At 41.6% G+C, this 21380-nt stretch overlaps 1 long non-coding RNA gene across 1 annotated transcript in view; it reads right to left on the bottom strand.

The window, feature by feature from the left end:
* The window catches only part of LOC130542364 (uncharacterized), a 30396-nt gene extending 24946 nt beyond the window's left edge, over positions 1-5450 (bottom strand). Inside the window, exon 1 of the long non-coding RNA XR_008956859.1 lies at positions 5374-5450. This is a non-coding gene — a long non-coding RNA (uncharacterized LOC130542364). The remainder of the gene's footprint in view (positions 1-5373) is intronic.
* Between the last annotated feature and the right edge of the window lie 15930 nt (positions 5451-21380).

Here is a 21380-nt window from a genome sequence, read left to right as displayed (position 1 = left end):
TACACTAGTTCCAACTGGTCGGCAGTATTATAACATACAGACTTCTTTTCCCAAGTAAGGTAAGTGGAAAAAGAAGGTAAAGAAAGACAAATAAGCCAAGATGAACCTCCCACTGGGCCGTCTAGCTTACCCCCTTCAATTTACAGATGAGGAAACAAAGGCCTAGCAAATTTAATTGACTTACCCAAAACCGCACAGTAGATTGACCAGTTATAGATTCAGAGGTGATTTCACAGGCCTGACCTTTTTCCTCTTAATTAGTTTTGTATTTATACAACATCAAACAAGTCAAAAGTCCAAAGTGGAGTTAAATCGTCAGTTATTTATTATCACCCAGAGAAATAAGAAAAGTGATTGCTTGGTAGATTTCAACCATTTGCAGTTTTTTAGAAACATCAGTTTGGTCTAACAGCTTTGTAATGTGTAGATGACTCAGGCCAATGGAATCTTTGACTCCCAAACTTTAACTCGAGGTATTTTTTTTTAATGAAAGGAAACTTTTGGCACTCTTGGGAAGACACTGTCACAGAAAAAAATACATCTCTTTCTTCTTCCTTTTAAAAATAATCTCGTTTTTTATATAATTTTGACTATAAAAGATACTTCTGTCATGTAGGAAGGGCACTAATCATAGAAGATAATGTTACATTGTGCCAAAATTCTGATCAGATGGAACTGGTATGCTTTAGCTGAATGTCCGTTTTGTTGGTCTATTACAAGTATGTTTCAGGAATTGTTTTCCAAACAGCAGGTGACTCATTGCTTCCTTCCAACTCTGCACTCTGTGCTCCTCCTTAGTGTGTAAAACTTTTGGATTGTAATTTTATTTTCATGCCACATTAGCCTAGAAAACGTTCTTCTAAACAAACAATTGCTGTCAAAAGGCAGAAGATGCACTTTGTATCTTGGACTCTAGTGAATGAAAGTAACTCCTAATAGTCTGTGGCTTGATCTAGAAACATGGCCGCTGCACACGGAAACTGAATTAGCATATGCCAAAAGGCAACTCTTAGTTGCTAGGACAAGGTGGAAGAGGTCCTTAGCTTAACTGAGGAGAAAATGTGAATGTTAATGGGCTCTGTAGATGAAGAAATGCAGTGATGATACACAGACACCTACATTTCCTTATAAAATCACACATTTCTTGAGTACCCATCCCTGATCATGGATGATGCTGGTATTAGGGTTTCAAGGTTGAGTTTGTGTTTGGGGGCTCAAATTCAGTTTCTCACCTCTTCGAACTTCCAGGTTGGATGCAAAAATGTATTAAACAGAAGGAAAGATGGACAGATAGCTTAGAAAATTCTTGCTGGAAATAGAATCGTGAGCAAGGGTCCTGCCCTGCGAAAACCACCACCAGAAGCAGAAGAAAACATCACTCGTTCATCGGTGTTCAGCCGTTCTCAACGCAACGACCCCACCCACTAGTGAACTATGACCTGATGAAGGTCAGACTCAGACCAAAACAAACAAACAAAAGAGAGAGAGAGAGAGAGAGAGAGAGAAACTTTCTGGGAAGGAAGTTGAGTTGTAGCCACTGATGTTTCTTCTGTAAGCCTCTGACTAAGGAAAAGAAGCTGGGGCAGAAATTCTATTTTCTTTTGAGGTTAAGTCTATGGGAGGATGAGTCTCCCTTCCCATCAGGTACCAACCAGATTCTTGAGGACTCCATCACCACCATCACTACCACCATCACCACCATCTAGCCGGACAAATGTCAACAGTGATTCATCATCCAGGAATCTAAAGTCCCTTCTGCAAAATGTGTCTCCCCACTAGCTGGGAGTGATAAACACATACTCCCTGTAGGTTTACCCAAGGAATTCCCTTGGTCAAGCCACAGTAGGCCTGGGAGTCTCTTAGAAGTCTCTTACCCCCTAAGAGGTGAGATGCAGAGGAAAGGTCTAGAATTACTCATGCAGTGTGAAGACAGTGTGCCTGGGGCAAGCTATTGACTTCAGTGGGACCACTGAACATTTTTAAGTCCTCCTAGGATTTCCCTAGGACTGGTTTCTCCCCAATCCTTTAAGTATGTACCAGTTTTCTCACTTGGGAACCTCTGTCATGTGGTGTGACCCCTCTCGTGGCTCAAAGGAGGAACTGAGTCTCCTTGCGGTTGCTGACTGGGCCTCACTGCAAAGACAATGCTGGCACTGGCGAGGCAGAGCAGCATGTCTGCCAGGAAGTATTACCATCACTCCTTCAGTGTCGGCCCCAAGTTCACCACACCCTGGTTCAGTGGCACGTGCACTGTGGGTTAGTTTCTTTTGGGGCCAGCTGCACATTGCCCCGTTGGCCCACATGCTTCCAGCTTCCTCTCTGATTTCCACTGGTCAGCTGTTGAAGTTATAGCATGCCTCCCATTTCCACAAAACTGAAGAGGTCCATAGAGGTGATGGGCCCTCACATTGTAAGCAACCCAACAGCACCAGTCAGAGAGGGCCAGCAGTGCTTTAATTTAGGCTGTGCTCTCTGCTTGAGTGCAGTGTGGCTAAGCCATGTGAGGCCCACTCTTAAAAAGAATGCAAGGTTCCTCAAAAAAAGTTAAAAATAGAGCTACCCTATAACCCAGCAGTTGCTCTACTAGGTATTTATCCAAAGGATACAAACAATGATTCAAAGGGGCACCTGCCCCCCAATGTTTATAGCAGCAATGTCCACAATGGCCAAACTATGGAAAGAGCCCCAGATGCCCATCAACAGATGAATGGATAAAGATGTGGTGTATATACACAATGGAATATTACTCAGCCATCAAAAAAATGAAATCTTGCTGTTTACAACAATGTGGATGGAACTAGAGGTTTATTACGCTAAGAAAAATAAGTCTGAGAAAGACAAATACCATATGATTTCACTTATATGTGGAACTTAAGAAATAGATGAACATAGGAGAAGGGAAGAAAAATAAAGTAAGATAAAAACAAAGAGGGAGGCAAACCATAAGAGACTCTTAACTCTAGGAAACAAACTGAGGGTTGCTGGAGGGGAAGTGGGTGGGGGGATGGGGTAACTGGGTGATGGGCATTAAGGAGGGCAGGTGATGTGATGAGCATTGGCTGTTATATGCAACTGATGAATCCCTAAGTTCTACCCCTGAAACTAATAATACACTATATGTTAACTAAATTGAATTTAAATTAAAAATTAAAAAATAGGGGCGCCTGGGTGGCACAGCGGTTGAGCGTCTGCCTTCGGCTCAGGGCGTGATCCCGGCGTTATGGGATCGAGCCCCACATCAGGCTCTTCCGCTATGAGCCTGCTTCTTCCTCTCCCACTCCCCCTGCTTGTGTTCCCTCTCTCGCTGGCTGTCTCTATCTCTGTCGAATAAATAAATAAAATCTTTAAAAAAAATTTAAAAATAAAGAACATAAGATATTTCCTCTACCAGGAAAGTCTTTGACCCATCCCAAGAGCAGGTGTATATCTCCTTTGCATTCAGCCCTCCCAAACAAAGATCTTTGTTACTTTCTTTGTAACAAATACAAAGTACGTATCTCTATTGTTTCACTGATCATACCATATTGTAACTACTGCATTTAAGCCTTTCTCCATTTTTTTTTGTAAGATTCATAAAGGCCAGGACCCTCTATTAGCCACCTTTGTATCATCATGGCATATAAATGTGAAAGATCGTTACATGTCCATCCCAATGTATCATAGCACTTGAGAGACCTTTGACACATCTAAACTACTGGGCAAGGTGTTAGTTCTCAGATTTCTTCCCCCCATGTTTTACGTCTTTGAAATGGGTAGGCATCTCCTAATTTCTGTGGGCCAGGAGGCAGTCGGGAAAAAGCAGCCACGGTATATGCTGCTGCATCGGAAGTAGTAGGGTGGGAATCGGGTTGGGAAGGGATTCATGGAGACGATGCAGGATGGTTTCGAAGAAATGCAACATTTCTGATACCACAGATTACAACAGTACATGGAAAATCACAGAATCTGCGGCTTTGGGTAGAAAAGTTTTCAAAAAAGAGCATCTGAATGTAAAGAAGTTTAAGGAATACCTTAACCAATTTAATTTGCTTCTATTCTTCTTTTTACGGAAGCACACGAGTGCTATATCATAATAAGCTATGTCTAAGTAGCTCTAAAATAGATTTCACTAAGAAGAAAATAAAAACTCTAAAGGAGAGAAAAATGGTATGTAAATCTAATTGATAGCATCTTTTTCTTTTCTTAGCCATCTATAAAATAATGGTGGTTCCTATAGTCACTGGCATTATATTCCATGAAATATGGGGTACTTGCTGTAAAACTAGTGATTTTTTTCCCCTCTTTTGAGAAACAAATGGGACTAGTAAATTGCAACTGTTACCTCTTTACTGAAGTAAAGGGACAGGGAGCTCTGCATGTACTTTTCTTAGGTAAGTTTCACACTGTTGCAATAAACAGAACACCCGGACACTTGCAAATTCTCAGGGAGCTGAGAGGTTTGCTCAGATTGAGGTTTTGTTATTTTTTAATGTTGCTGCTGAAGAAAAGAGAGACCCACCCAGGTAAACCACATTAAAAAGAGTCAACAGCACCCCAGATTATTTTTGATAGCACTACGGATTACTGCCATTCTCCACCATTTCCACCCCAAAAGGAATGCAAGCAAAAGGGAACAACAGGCCCCTAGTCTCACTCACCCTAACTTTGAGGCAGATAGGAATTTGTTGCCAAAACCCACTCTTCCTTCGAAAGAAGATGGTCAGTCCACATCATAAGTGATGAAAAATAAAAGGAAAATGACAGGAGCAGAGGCAAGAGTCTTGTAAACAGAGAGCTAAACAATCAAAGAGAAGTAGGAAACCCTTTGGATAATCACACAGTCTCTGCTGAGTCTCTTGGTATCCTGAACATTCCACTTCGCTGCTTATTTTAAGAACCAAAATCAGGCCTCACCCAAGCGGACTCCAACCCTGATATTGTGGCAAGGGTCACAACCACACTCAAAGGTGCCCACGCGAGGTGCATCGTCCCTGGAATTTCTTCACGGCTCCCCACCCAGGAGGGCCTACACACTCTGTGGCTTTCAAATTCTTCCTACCCTCCACTTGCCCTCCAAACACTGGGAAGCAGTACGTGGAGGGACATAATGATAGCTCTGAGTCTCCCCCACGGATGGTACATTTGACAACATCGGTCCTGGATATAATGCAGGCAGCACACAGCCCAGTCACGGCCCACCCAAACAGAGGAAAGATACAACCAGAAGAAGAAACGAGACTCCCTCCCATGCAGATGTGCTTCGGTGGGCAGTTCAAGCAAAGCCTGTAATTCCTGGCAGTATCATTTAAACCCTTGCCTTTCAAGCTCTCACAGTAGATTGCAAAAATGCTGAGTTACCACCTTTCCTGATGAGTTGTCTTTGGAAATGCTCACCTCCTCCACCCAACACTTCTTCAAAACACATGGCCAAAACGGTTATAGGTTCATCTCCAACTTCTGTATTGGTTCCTAGAACAAAAACAAAACAAAACAAAAAACTAGTATTTGTTGTTTGGGGTCCAAAAAAGGGGGGGGGGAGGGAAAAGAAAATATTTGATATTCCAGGCATGCCAAGTCCCAAAGCTTCAAAATTCCCTCCAGCAGTATTCCTCAACATCTGGGATCCCTCTAGCCATGGGGGGACCCCGGAGCAGGTCCCTGGCTACTGTCCGTAATTGCATAAACATGCAACTTGGTGATTTTAGGGAGAAGCAGCTATCCATGCCCCTTTTTAGAAGTTGAATGGCTGTATCTCTTCTCTAAAACCATGCCAGGTTCCATGGGGGGAGGCCGGCCACCAGCCCGGGCAGGTTACCCACGGCAGGCAGCCGCTCCGAGCCAAGGGGAAGGCGTGCGGAAGCCGTGAGGTAGCGTCTCGTCTGGAGGAAATGAGATCCTGCATGCAGAGGTCTTATTAAACGCTTAATGCTTGAAAAATCCATAGTCAAGGCGAGTCTTGGGAAACAGACGGTTTCCCCTTTTGCCGGCCGCGTTAACTTTATAGCCGGAATTTTGAATACAATTTTGACATTTGTGTGGACTTGCAAAAAAAAAAAAAAAAAAAAAAAAAGGAAAAAAAAAAAAAGAGAAAGGAAAAATGATAGTGAAGCATGAAGCCGTTTCTTTATTGAAAAAACATGACGGAGAACAAAACTTGGCAAGTCAGCACTTTGCCAGGGAGCAGGGGCAGTCCGCTCTTCGGGGCTCTGCACGCCGCACGGTCAAGGCTGCCAGCAATAAAAGAGCGAAGCAGCACAGTGACCGCGGGGGGCTGGGGCTGTCCTTCTGAACTGCTCTGACCAAAGGGCTCTAGAAATGTCACCACGATACTTGAGGACATTATACTCCCGGCAGTAGCAACATGGCCTCCTGTGCTCCCCTAATTCTACTTTAAAAAAACTCAACTCGGTTTATTTTTTAATTTTAAAAATACATTTTATGCATAACGTTTTGGGGGTAAGTAATTTGTGCACGTGGTACAAAATTCAGAGGGGCAGGTACCATATGCTGACATGTAGGCTTCCCAGCCTTCTATCCAGCAATTCCACTCCCCTGTCCTAGGGGCAGCCCTGGTGACCTGCAGAGCCGTCCAGATTTCTGTGGCATACACAACCCTACCCTGCGGATAACCTTACCTTTTGTTTCTTCTATGGGCTTTTTTTCCTTGTTCACTCAAAGAGGTTTAATAAAAAAGATACGAAATTTGGTGAAATGAATAATTTTTTGGAACAACCCGATCACATGGATTATTTTACTGGATTCAACCAGGTATTTTTAAAGTAGTAGAGTGGTGCCTTGCCTGGGTGGCTCCGTTGGTTAAGCGGCTGACTTTGGCTCAGGTCATGATCTCAGGGTCCTGGGGTTGAGCCCTGTGGGGGGGCCCCCCCCACCCCCCTCCCCCCAGCTCAGCAGGGAGTCTGATTGAGGTTTTCTCCCTCTCCCTCTGCCCCACCCCCTGCGCTCTCTCTCTCAAATAATCTTTTAAAAAAAATAGAGTGTTATTAAATGACTCTCCACCTTAAAAATAAATTTTTTAAAAATATAGATGTGTCCCAAATAACCATACTTGATGAATTACAATGTGAGAATATCTCCTGTTCCTCATTTTTCATGAGATTGAGCCTTCCATCAATGTAGTTTTCTCTCTTACCCTGCTTCATTATGATCTTGACACATTCTCACTGATGTTCATCAGCTTGGCTTTCTTTAAAATTCTTAGAATAATTTTTTTAGGGCTTTCTAGATAGAAGTGGCAAAAATCATGATTCTACTTTAAATTGGCCAATGGAAATCAGATCACTTTACCTCCGGCCACCCAAGGCTGATCACTGGCAACATGAGGGAAATGGCATTACACTGGAAAGACTGCTTGGCCGGGATTCAAGTAGGTTCTGATCTATTCGTTCTAACTTTATTAGCATCCAGAATGCAACCAAGTCTGCAAATCTCTCCAGCCTCCTATTTCTTTTAATTTTAATTTTTTGGTAAATGACGGGAAATCACAATTCCTTCTTAAACATTCTATTTCTTGTCTGACATTTTCCAGTGTTTTGCTGATATATATCTAGTCCTCAAGTCTCAAATTGATCTAGGCAACAAGCTTGTCTCAAGGGTAAAAGAAAAGGCTTGGCGCGATCACACTGAAATTTGCTAGCTGTTATGGAGTGAATATTTGGGTTCTCCCACAAGTCATATGTTGAAGTCCTGACCTCCAACATGATGGTATTTGGAGGTGGGGTCTTTGGGAAATAATTCAGTATAGATGAGGTCATAAGGGTGGATTTCAAGGTGGGATTAGTAGTCTTATAAGAAGAGAAGAAGACCAGAGCTCTCTCTCTGTATACCGCGTGGTGACAAAGGGAGAAGGTGGAAATCTGCAAAGCAGCAGTCAGAACCCAATCATGCTGGCAACCTGATCTTAAACTTCCTAGCCTCCGCAATAGTGAGAAATGTGTATGTGTTCTTTCAGCCACCTGATCTATAGTGGTTCATTATGGCAGCCCAGGCGAAGACTTGAGCTAATTTCCTCATTTCTCGACAGCAAATAGTTTAGCAGCTCAAAGGTATGGTTTCAACTGATGCCAATTCCTCTTTGTTCCAATTACATAGACCCTTTCAACATTAGTGCCTCAGAGGTGCATACTTCATCCTGAATACATGGCACGCCCTATTTTTGGTACAAGAGTTGGCTATGGGGCACATTACCAGCCCCCGGGTCCTGCCACTATCTTATTGAAAACTAAGAACTTGAGTAGGGCAGTGACATCTACCCAAACTCCCCTCATTGATCAGCCGGAGTTCTGGGCGACTGAATGGAGCTGGGCTGTGTGTGAGGACCCAAGCCAAGATAGGCCAGTGAGCTACCGAGATTGGAACTGAGAGACATGGGAAAAATTCTTTCGAGGGGATAGGCCAAGGTCAGGACCCACAAACCTGAGCTTCTTAAGGAGTGGAATAAGGTGGAAATCAAGTATGATGGAGCATCTATTTTTGTTTTTCTAATTGTTACATTTGTAATTTTGAATATGTGTTTCACTCAACAGATTTGTACTAAGGACAAATTATGTGCTAAGCATCATTCTAGGTGCCAGTCATAGAACAGTGAAGAGAACACCCCCCCCCCCAAAGGTATAAAAAGAAGAAAGAAAAAAAGATAAGAAAAGAAAGATCCCTGCCCTCACAGAGCTCACATTCTAACACGGTCTCCTACTTCCACTTCATCACCTTGTGTCTCTAACTCCTTTATTTAACACAAGAATATTGCTCTTCTATTCTTCTTTTATAGTTGTACTTCTATTTTGTACATCATCAGGATTTTTAATGTTTCCAATGATTTTCAAATATAAATAGGCCTTCCATTCTTTGTCTAAGTAGGTTGATTCTAAAAGTAAAAAATAAAATCTTTAAATGCATTTATGGTATCATAACTATGTAAATGCCAATGACTACAGAGCCAAGTGATATGCTAGAATTATATTTTTTTCTCTCCAAAGTCTAATGGCATAACTCCTGAGCCAATTAAAAGAGAATATTTTTTTAAGTTGTACTTAAATTCCACCTAGTTAACATATGGTATAATATTAGCTGCAGGTGTACAATGTAGTGATTCAACACTTCCATACAACACCCGGTGGCTATCACAAGTGCCCTCCTTAATCCCCATCACCTACTTCAACCATCCTCCCACCTCCTCTCCTCTGGTAAATATCAGTTTGTTCTCTATAGTTAAGAGTCTGTTTCTTGATTTGTCTCTCTCACTCTCTTTTTCTCCCCCTTTGCTCATTAAATTTCATATATGAGTGAAATCATATGGTATCTGTCTTTCTCTGACTGACTTATTTCATAGCATAATACTCTCTAGCTCCATCCATGTCATTGCAAATTGCAAGATTTTTTTCTTTTTATGGCTAAGTAATATTCCGTTTGTATATATACCACATCTTCTTTATCCATTCATCAATCAACGGACACTTGGGCTCTTTCCATACTTTAGCTACTGCAGACGCTGCTTCTCTGAGCATGGGGGTCCTTTGAATTAATGTTTTGGTATCCTTTGGGTAAATACCTAGTAGTGCAATTGCTGGATCGTAGGGTAGTTATATTTTTAACTTTTTGAAGAACCTCCATTCTATCTTCCAATGCAGCACCACTTTGCATTCCCACCAACACCAACAGTGCACGTGTTCCTTTTTCTCCACATCCTCACCAATGCCTGCTATTTCTTGTGTTTTGATTTCAGCCATTTCAACATGTGTGAGGTGATAGCTCTTTGTAGTTTTGATTTGCATTTTCCGGATGATAAGTGATGTTGGGCATCTTTTCATGTGTCTGTTGGCATCTGTATGTGTTCTTTGGAGAAATATCTGTTCATGTCTTCTGCCCATTTTTAATTGGATTATTCATTTTTTGGGTGTTGAACTTAAAAAGTTCTTTATATATTTTGGATACCAACCCTTTATAGGATATGTCATTTGCAAATATCTTCTAAAGGAGAATATTTATATTCTAATTGTTTGAATCAAATGAATTCTCTGTTTTTACACCAAATCAATTAAATGCTTAAAATCCTGACATGCCACATACGCAAAAAAAAAAAAAAATCATTACACATTTTACTTTATGTTACAATAGCTGTACAGTAATTTCTTGCATATGTTTTTGTTTTTCCTGAACTTTCTAATTGCCGTCTTTTTTTCTTGTTGATAGAAGAATGATGCACCTTCACTTTATCCCCAGGTTTACCTAGATTATGAATCATGCCCTGAACTCTGCATTTTCCTCCTCTAGTCAGGAGTAGTTTTGACATAAGCCCACTATATAGATTGTATCCTCATCTCTTCACTGCCTTCCTGGGGCCTACTGTTTTATTACCTCCTCCTCTTTCTTGATTTTTCACCCTTGTCTTCTTAGAGGTTATCCTTAAATAATAGTATAAGCAAGAATCTTAGGAGATCCTGAGATATGTACATCTAGAAAATGTCTTTTTTTTCTTCTATACTCATTGGACAGTTTGACCAAATGTAGAAATCTAGGTTAAATAAAGAAGTGAAAAAGTAAAGCTTCACACTAGGGGGAAATAATTGCAATACACATATCTGGAAAAAAAAAAAACAGTATCCAGAATTTATAAAGAACTTCTAAAAAACCAATAAGAAAAAGACAAACAACCCACCTTAAAAAAATGGGCCAATATTACACAGGAACTTCACAAAAGAAGATAACCAAATGGCTAAGAAGTATGAGAGAAGTTGCTCAATATTGAAGCTCATCAGAGAAAATCAAACTCACAGTGAGATATCACTGTTCGTTGACCAAAATGGCTTAAATTTAAAAAATTGGTAATACCAAGTATTGGCAACAATGTAGAGCATCTGGAACTTCAGGATGTATTGCTGATGAAAGGGTAGAATTTTTTGAAATACTGTATAGCAGTTTCCAATAAACTTAAAGACACACCTACCTATGACCAACCTAGCAATTCCAATCCTGGGTATAAACCCAAAAGAAATGGTCAAAGAGTTCACAAGAGCTTGTGTAAGAATGTTTGTAGTAGCTGTATTTATAATAATTTCAAACTAAAACAATGCAATGCCCACCAAAAGGAGAAGGGATAAGTAACCTGTATTATAATAATACAATGGAATATCCTCCTCAGAGAGAAAAGAATGAACTTCTGTTATACCCAACAACTTGGATGAATATTAAAACAGTTCTATTGATTAAAAGAAGCTAGACATACAAAGTATGTACCATAGGATTAAATTTATATAACTTTCAGGAACAGGGAAAATAAATCTATGGTGATAGAAATCAAATACTGATTATTCGAGGGAGGAGGTGATGTGTATTGACTGGGAGGGGCATGAGAGAACTTTCTGCAGGGCTAGAAATCATCTATTACATTGATCTGTGTGATGGCAACACATAATCACCAGGCTCTATACTTCGGATGCATTTCATCATGGGAATTATATCAGTTTAAAAAACACACACACAAGAAAGATACCTAGGTTGAAAATCATCTTCCTTCAGTATATTGAAAGCTTTTCCTCATTGTCTTCTAACATCCACAGGTGATGGTAGGAAGTCTTGTGCCAGTCTGATTCTCATTCCTTTGACGTCCAAGTTTATTCTCTCTGGAAGCTTAAGAACTTTTCTTCAAACCTCTTGTTCTGAAATTCCATGAGGTTGTCTCCAGGTACGAATCTTCTTTTCCATTCATCCCACTGGCCCTTCAGTATGCCTTGTCAATTTAAATACGTGTGTCTATCTTTACCTCTGGGACAGTCTTTCTATTAATTTTTAAAAGAATTTTCACTCTTTCTTGTGATTAAGATCTATGTCCTTGAACCTCCATGAATCAGAAGACAGACTTCTTAAATGAAGCCTCTCTGTCACTTTCCTTCATTTTTATCTTGTTTTTGTCTTTTTCTACATGTTTTGTAGATTTCCTCTGCAGATCTTCCAGCAATTATACTGAATTTCTGAGCACTCTTACTTATTCTATGTTCCTGTTGCACAGCCATTTAACTGTTTTTTAGGACACAGCGTCTTCTCAGATCTCTCTGAGGGTACTTGAAGTTTTTGTAAAAGTCCCCTCTTTTCTGAGTTATGTCTATTTTCTCTGATAGTTGCGGTCTTTGTCTTTCATGCTACTGTTTTCCTCACGTGCTTGATCCTTCTTAGAGGATACAAGTTAATGATGAAGTTGTGTGTTTCCTCCTCCTCTCACATTTGTTTCCTGAATAGACCTCTTCTTGCCCAGGCATCTTTCTGAATGATCTGTCTAAGGGCAGGGCAAGCTGAGAGACCAGCTATATGGTAAGTGGGCATGGAGCTCCCCGACAGCTCAGGGAATGAGAAACATCTCCTGCTGAGATGTCAACACTCCTGAGAGCTCCTTGCTTTCCCTGGTTTATTTAGTATCTCCAGAGAAGGATCCTAGAGGCAATGGCCATGCTGCATGTATTGACCTTCATGCAGTCTTCTCCTTCTGCTCACCCCTTCATGTGACCCAAGCCATTATTATTCCTGTGACCAAGCCATTATCCCCTCCAGGCAGGGGGATGCCCTCCTTCACTGCAGACCCTCATAGCACATTCTGGGCTATGGTTTTTCTCCTCTGTTTCATTGGTCTACAGGCTTCCAACCACTTTCCATCTTCTAGAAATTTCACAAACTATGTCACCTATTAGCGTCCTCCTCCCCCTACTCTTTCCACTCTTAAAAGCTCTTATTATCATTTAAGTATAGCTTCTAGAGAGAGAAAGGTGAATGTGTATGTTCAATCTATCTTGAATTAGAATGCACATTCTCTCTCTCTCTCTTCTCTCTCTCTGGAATGCACACCCTTTTCCTTTTTTTCCCCAAAATAAATTAATTTAGAAAAACCTGGTAAGATCAAGGATATTACCAAACAAAATCGATTTATTAAGGTATCAGCTGACCCTTTAGCGCTGGTGGTTCCCTCATCTCTACTCCCACCATCTGTCCTTGTTTCCAGGCGCCTGCCCATTGTTTCCACTTCCCTGTGCTGCTGTCCCCTCATTTACACGAATCCACGCTCATCTCTACTGACTCCCTCTGTGAAGATCCTCTTCCCCATGACTGGCCCCCTTGGTCCTTCCACAGGTTCTACCCACACCCTCTCGGATCGAATGCTTCACCCAAGTCTGACTTTGTTTTTTTCTTTTTTTAAGTCTTTGACTTTTCTTTGCTCTGGGCTTTATAGTCAATGAGTTCTCAAAGCCTCTCAGTTCTTCTTGTCTATTTTATTCTATGTTTGGAGTGAATTTTCTCCTTTCACTCATCTCTGCCCAGAAAATAAAAGGGACTAAAACCGGTAGTAGGAAACATTGGCTGCATTCCTGCCAGGGGAAGGGCAAAGGAATCACCACCACTCCATACCCAGTGATACCTTTTTCCCTCTACATAGACGGACACAATTCATACCTTAGCTGAACCGGAAATGTGTGCTGATTAAACATTAATAGAAAATAAATGGTGGGGGCACCTGGGTGGCTCAGTCGGTTAAACGTCTGACTCTGGTTTCGGCTCAGGTCATAATCTCAGGGTCATGAGATTGAGCCCTGCATTGGACTCCACATGGGCATGAAGTTTGCTTGGGATTCTCTCTTCCTCTCCCTCTGCCCCTCCCCTGCTCACACATGCGCTCTCTCTCAAAAAAGAAGGAAGGAAGGAAGGGAGGGAGGGAGGGAGGGAGGGAGGGAGGGAGGGAGGGAGGGAGGGAGAGGGAAGGAAAGGAAAAGGAAAAGAAAGGAAAGGAAAGAAAAGAAGTTTATCACAGAGAAGAATTTGTCAACATCTTTTAAGGGTTGACTGCCAAATACATATATTCTTAGACCTAAAATTAATTTCGAGTTCAGTAGACCGATTCCAATCCCTCCGACTCTGCAGCCATTCTGATCAAGTCCCAACCCCATCTCCTTTGTTTCCTTTCTTTATGTAAATAAGACACCACACACTCATACAGTATCTGAATCACATATTAGCCGATAGGACCTTCCGAGAACTGAAATGTATGTGGTTAGAAATCACCCTCAGACTTTCTCAAATGCACTGGACTCGTATGGTTTTAGTGCTGGCCTGATGTTTGTATCATCGGCTGCAATTAGAAACATTTAAAACTGTTACTGGATTGAGCTGTTGATAAACCTAGTTTAGGAGTTTAAGATTTGTCTGCTTGAGCTCCTACTCATATCGCTACTGATATATGATTGTAAGGTTTACGCTTAGACACCTGAAAAATTCAACTTGCCATTAAGTTGTTACCTGCATGCCTCTTTTGTAGAAATGAATTGATTAGAGAGCAACCCTGAGGTCTGCTGGGAGAGCTTGGTGGGGCGAGGGGAGGAATGGTGATGGGAGAAAGGGGGTATTTATATTCAGTAAGGTTTTGATGTCAAACAGAAAGGCAATCACAGATGGTGTCTGATTACTGTTGGATTACTGCCAACCACTCGCAGGTAGCTGCTGCAGAAAAAAACCAACGTGGCACCCGTGGGAACTTCATTCTCAAGCCCCAGTGCCCTTCAAGGGCTCAGGCTTATGCCCTGCGTCACTGCTGTTGTTATAGATATAGATATAGAGATATAGATATAGATATAGATATATAGATATCTATCTGTGTGTGTGTGTATATGATGAATTTTTACATATGCATGTGTGTGGGTGCATGTGTATATCCTTTATAATTCATTTTAAGAACCCCCATCATGCCAAAACTTGAATGTATTGAATAGGTACATTAACCAGAACATCTTGCCATCCCATAAGAAGGCTTCATTACACAAAATCACTTTCCAAAGAAGGAAATTCCTCTATGAATCTAAAATGTGATTTTGATTTCTTTACAAAATTAATTTCCCATGCAGTTTTCAGTTAATTCCCTCAATCACTCATAAATATTTACTGATGACTGTCCTGTTCGCATTTACAAAAACACATCAGTTAATGTAGAATAAGACTAATATGTAAATCAGGACAGGCCAAGGACTTGATTTAACATGGTGTCCCTTTGTTGTCACCTACAAAAGTGACAGTGACTCATTTTCGGTAAGTAAGAGGTGTGATTGGCAACTGATGTCTAAGTTCATTGGCAGCCTCATAACTCTGGGTTTGCATCTTGATGATCTGTGATTCTCCAGCTTGACAACGTCTCCACAATTTCCCTGACAACCTGATGAAAATTGAAAGTACTTAAACAGCCAGTTGTTCGTCCATCACTGTAACTAAATCAGTAAGTCTCTGTTGGAACACAGTGGACTGAAATTAAACAGTGTCAACCTTAAGTGTGTTGGATTTCTTAGACCGTGAAAAGAAAGGGCATTCACTGCAAAAAAGAAATCCAGAGTCCATAGATGCTCTCTTGAATTCATGGGAGCCATGTCTAAACAAACATAACGATAACAAAACTCCCTTTCATTTCTGTGGGAAGGAAAACTCCAACTGTTACTACAGGTAGGGGAAATGAACAAGAAACCGTGTAAGATTCTTCTAAAGTGAAGGGCACCAGTCTGGAAATGGAGAGCCAGGACCAGACTGCCTGGGTTTGAATCGCGACTCTGGGTCTTACAAGCAGATGTGTGTTTAGGGGCAAGTTACTTAACTTTACTGTGCCTCAGTTTCTTTATCTGTCAAGCGGTGATAAAAATAGTACCTGTGTCCTATGACCACCTTAGGATTACATTCATGAGTTAATACCTAAAGCGACTGGGAGAAAAACTGGCCCAGCAAAAGTGCTTCTCAGTGTTTGCTACTGGGATGACGACAGGCCAGGCACTTTACTTCATGATTGCAGTCAGTCCCTCCGGGTGGATAGTGGATATTATTATCCACATTTTCCTGATGAGAAAATGGATCTCAGAGGACACGAGTCATTTTTCCAAGTCCACACAGTGGGTAAGTGGTTGAGCTGCCATTCATACTCAAGTCTTTGCAGTACCAAGCCATCTGTTCCCAGCTGGCTTTCTCCCTTTTCAACGAGTTCTCTATAAGAGGGTCCTGGCCAGACTTGGACGGCCGCCTCAAAGATGCCCCATGGGCTCCAGTCCCCTTTATAGCCAGGGAAGAGCCAGGGCAGTCACCCAGCTTCCGGGCTGGGGGTGGGGGGCGTGGCGGGGGTGGGGTGGGGGGAGCAGCCAGTGCTGCAGGGAGTGGGGAGCAGATGCCATGATCACAGAGCCCCCAGTCCCAGACCACTTTCTCTTCCCTAGTATCAGACAGGCTCCCTGCCGTGGTTGCCAGTCAGGGTGTGGGACTGGCTTGCTCTTTCCCTTTCAAAATGTTTTCACTTTTTCATATCATAGTTAATATTTTATTGTTTCTTGTAGATGAAAGGAGAAAAGCTTGTCCTGAAAAATATATAACTCCTCCTTCCCCAGAAGAGATCCATCCTGGAGCAATGTTCACAGCCAGCGCTGCCAACTTCAAAAATAAATGGTTCTGATATCTTCAGAAACCAGATTTTCATATTTGTTCTCTGAAGAGCGGAGCGTCCATTTTTAATAAATTTCAAGTCGTGCTAAATCACGGGCTCACAAACAGCAGGAAGAGGCTGAGGGAGTGTTGTGGCCCAGGAGCCTCTTGGCTGAGTAATTTGCCTCTATGAACAGGAGCACTGAGGGGGTCTTTTGTAAGGGGCTCAGCTCATTTTCGCTGGGTGACTGCCTTTCCCATGATCAGCTCCGATCTCACAGAAGGGCATTTGCTTGCAATCTGGATCCAGCAGACTCTGGCACAAACCTACCCAATCTAACCTCCAATCTAAATCAAAAAGGGAGATACTCATCTTCTCAATCATATCACAGCATGTGAAGTACGACATTAACGTGGCCTGGACATATTTATTTGTGACAAGGCACAGACCTGGGAAGTCCTTCTGGTTTAATATCTTACGTACAGTGACTGAAGACAGATCCCTTCTTATGACTAATAGAAGCGTATACACGTAACGTCAAAAGCAATCTCTTGCTGCAATCGTTAGGGCTGCTTCAATGTGATCCGGAGCAAGGAAGTGCTAGCGGAGTTCAGTTAGCTCTCAGAGGAAGAAGTAGCAACGTCATCATCTTACTTCTCTGAACTCACCCATTATGCATTTAGTCCAACTGCCCACTGTAGCTGATGGGAGCAGGCAGTCTCAAGAAGAACCCCTTAAGTAAACAATTTTTTTACTGAACTGCTTCTTGAACCTTCTGAACCCCGGTGAGATCCTCTGGGGTCCTCCTTCATGTGGAGGAATGCAAGTGTCTTCATATCCCGAGAATGGGTTAAGGAAAAGGGACGTGTGACACAACCACAGAATGTCCCTCACAAGGGCTCTGGGCAGGCAGAGAAGGGGAAGGGTGTGAGGGTGCTGTCCTCCCTTTTGGGGGTACTATTACGGAAAGTCAGAACTCTTTTCCAGCCAGAGAACCTGACGTACAAAAGAATGTGGAACAAGGGTCCTAGTTCAATCCTCTCTGCTCTCCTGCCCCCCACACACTGACTGGTTGGAACTCTGGGCGTGCCCTGGGGATCACATCTCACTGAAGTGTAAAATGCTAGAAGGTCCTTCTCAGTTCCCAGCCCTGAGAAAGGAGGATGGGCTGGAGATTTTCTTTTGACCTTCTGGATCTACTCTCCAGCTTCTCTCCTCTGCCCTCTCTCCTGGGAGATTAACATCAAATGGATTGCTTGGATGGGCTTCCTGGCCCTCTAGCTTCCAGCTGGGTTCAGTCAATGGGAAGCATCAACAAGAGAAAAGGAAGAAAGTAAGTGAGATTAGGGCATTTATTTCCTGAATTCTTCCCGGCCGGATCACTGCAGTTTGGCTACATCCTTCAACCCTAGACACAGCTCCTGTTTGCCCCATCTTGTAGGCAGAGAGATTAACCTCAGAAAGAACACCTTCTGAATCTTCTACCATGACCAGAGAAGAGAAAGCAGAGATACAAATGAATTCAATTGTGGGTAGGAGTGGCAGGAAATGGAGAGTTCTCACATGATGGCATCCTCTTACTGCACGTGTACAAAGGAAGGACCTAAACGCACTCCTGAGGCACTGGAGGAAAAGGTGGTGGTGGAGAGGGCTGGAGAGGGTCACCAGCCTTCATGTGTAGCACTTAGAACTCTGGAAGTGGGAACAGAAAAGGCAAATCATTGGAAATCTGTAAAATTAGGAGTTTCCTGGGCACGTAGGAGATGAAAGGAGACACTGAGAATCAAAGACTTTGGCAAGAGAGTGACTGAAGAAATTTGCCTCGTGGTCATGATGGGACCAAAGATGATGTGGAGGAGGACAGTTGAAGGAACAGGGAGAAGAAATGGCAAAGAAACTGAAGAACAGATACAGGGAGACTAAGAGACTAAGGGAACAAGAAGAATGTGTGACTGACCAGGGGCGTGAGATTTGGTTAGAGGGAAGTCATTTCTGGTGATGACAAGTTTGGGGATACAATCATGGAAGTGCGGTGGAGGTCTTTAAACTTGAAAAGTTCTCAAAACAGGAAGGGGTTTTCATCCAAAAGGATAACAAATTAGATCAGAAGACTCACCCCATGCTCAAGTCTCCAGTAACTTTGAACAAATGAGGGGTAGGGAGTTAATGGCACGGAGAAGAGAGGGTGGATGATATTAACTTCAAATAAACCTGTTTTGTGCGTGAAAGGGTGGATTAATGGTCTCTGTGCAACCGGGGGGAGTAGGAGGGCGCCCACGCTGCCTCCTGACTCTAACATACCTGGAGAATGATCAGTTACCACCGAATAAAGCTGCCAACTTTCAGGAGAGGTCAAGTTTCAGCATAGACAGGATGTGAAACAAATATTTAATGATGAGGTCAAGAAAAGGGAACAATCCATTTGCTATGAATCTGGGAGACATTACAAAGGATTAGGATAGAAGGGGTTAGGGAAAAGTTGGATTGAAAGATGACCAGAGTAATATATATTTTGCCAACAAACTTTGTAGATGTGCAAGGCAGGATGGGTTTAGTTAACTTAAGTGGCCCAAATGACCTACTTACAGCAATAGCAAGGTACTGTTAGAGGGATAGGGAAGAGGGAAGATGCCCAGTTCTCTCTGGAAGAAGTTAGACCCAGATTTAGGATTGGTTCATCTTTGAGGAATTCCTAATACCAGTAAGCATGCAGACATGGGGGTTAAATAATTTCTCAAGTCCCTACCACAGTGGGTCTCAAATTTTTTGGTAATAGAACCCCTTTGTAATCTTAACAATTATTGAGGTTCCCCCAGAGAGTTTTTGTCTGTATGGGATATAGCTATCTACATTCTATCTATTTACATTAGAAATGAAAAATTATTAAATATTGATTTATTGTGTTATTTAAAAATAATAACAAACTCATTTCTTAATACACTAACATTTTTAATGAAAATTAATTTACTGAGAAAAGTATATTTCTTTTTTTTTTTTTTTTTTAAAGATTTTATTTATTTATTTGACAGAGATAGAGACAGCCAGCGAGAGAGGGAACACAAGCAGGGGGAGTGGGAGAGGAAGAAGCAGGCTCATAGCAGAGGAGCCTGATGTGGGGCTCGATCCCATAATGCCGGGATCACGCCCTGAGCCGAAGGCAGACGCTTAACCGCTGTGCCACCCAGGCGCCCCGAGAAAAGCATATTTCAATATGAACCTATGCATTGTCTAGAGGACATCCCTTCTGGATTATCAAACTCTAAACATTTTTCTTTAAGCTATTTAATAACTCTATAAATTATAAATGTAGACATGCAAATTCTGACCTGTCTGATAAGGACTAAATTGGAAAAAGCTGTTTTGCCTCCATTTACAACTCATCTCAACATACCTTTACTCCAAATAAATTTGAGTTTAACTTAGTTTTTGAACTGTTTGTCTTATCTGTCTGGCTCTTTTGTGGATTAACAAGCCGAATAAAATCTTTAACCTGTGTTCATTTCCACACCTGTATGAAAGTCATGATTTTACTTCATTTTTTTGAAAATTATTTTTTAACAAAGTATATTTTCTAAAACAAAAAGAAATGAGTGAGAAGAGTAGAGTTGTTTTATACTTTCACAAATCTTTTTACTATCTGGCACAATGGAAGGCAGCTGGTTTCCCAAATCTGCTTCTCTATTCAATCTGCCGTAGATATGTTGTTTTAGTGGAAGTATGAAGAAAATCTGGCCTCACACGGATATGTAGTTGGAAGAGGAAGAAGTATTTTAATACCTTCTTCAGATAATTGTGGGTATTCTTGTTAATACTCTGTCAAGACTCGCCAAGTTGTAGTTTTTTAAAGGTTAGCTCCAATGTGGAATCTAAAACCATTTCAGTGAACTTTTCTACTGTGTGAAATTAAAAATTCACTTGTCTGTCTTTCACTTTGAAAGGATACCTTACCCATGAATGATTTTCTAACATCATGCCTTGGTCATTGGGAAAACACTGGTTTCCTGAGTTATTCAGATCTCCCAACTGTTGACACATCTCATATAATATTTTTAAAAATCACATTGTTAATATCACCACCATTCTAAAAGAAAAATCCTTGAATATTAGGAATCTGTCAAACTTAAAGGTAAATATGTTTTCCAAAATTCTTATTTTCACTTGCAAGCTTGAATCTTATCATTAGCAAGAAATACAGTCGGCTGTTTTCCATAAGAGACAAGCTCACTCACTCATTTTAAAAAAAATATTTGCCAAATACCCACATCAGTTTAAATAACCACAGCTTGCTCATCAGTCAGGCTTTCAAGTAAAAATGGCATTTCACAGAAAGGGGCTACTCCAGCTTACAACTCAAACAGCTGCACATGTGCTTTTCCTCAAGATAACCATGGCACTTCAGTATGCAGCAGAAGTACCTTATGTGTACTTCTCATTTTCTCATACAGACTATTAAAAATACTTATACTTGGGGCGCCTGGGTAGCGCAGTCATTAAGCATCCGCCTTGGGCTCGGGGCGTGATCCCCGCATTCTGGGATCGAGTCCCACATCAGGCTCCTCCGCTGGGAGCCTGCTTCTTCCTCTCCCACTCCCCTGCTGTGTTCCCTCTCTCTCTGGCTGTCTCTCTGTCACATAAATTTAAAAAATCTTAAAAAAAAAAAAAACTTATACTCAAGGGTTGAGATTTAAAATTAATAATTTTTACTGATTCAAAAAACATCTTCTCAAATGAAATTGGCATTTTATTCTACAATGAAGGGGGTGGAAGTGAAGAATCCAACAGCTACTAGTTTATTGCTACTCTCTTGGTTCATTGTAAGGCAGCATGAAATTTATCCACGATTGCTTTTATATCATTAGTACAAATATCAATATGGTAGATAAGAAAATAATGTCTTAATATTATTAGAAAAGTAGTTTTTCTCCTGTGGGACCCCCTGAGAGAGTATCAGGGACCCCCCCCC

This window comes from Ursus arctos, unplaced genomic scaffold (genome assembly GCF_023065955.2).
Source record: "Ursus arctos isolate Adak ecotype North America unplaced genomic scaffold, UrsArc2.0 scaffold_33, whole genome shotgun sequence".
Taxonomy (NCBI): domain Eukaryota; kingdom Metazoa; phylum Chordata; class Mammalia; order Carnivora; family Ursidae; genus Ursus; species Ursus arctos.
The sequence above is the reverse complement of the archived record's forward strand: the minus strand, read 5'-3'. Positions and strand labels throughout refer to the sequence as shown.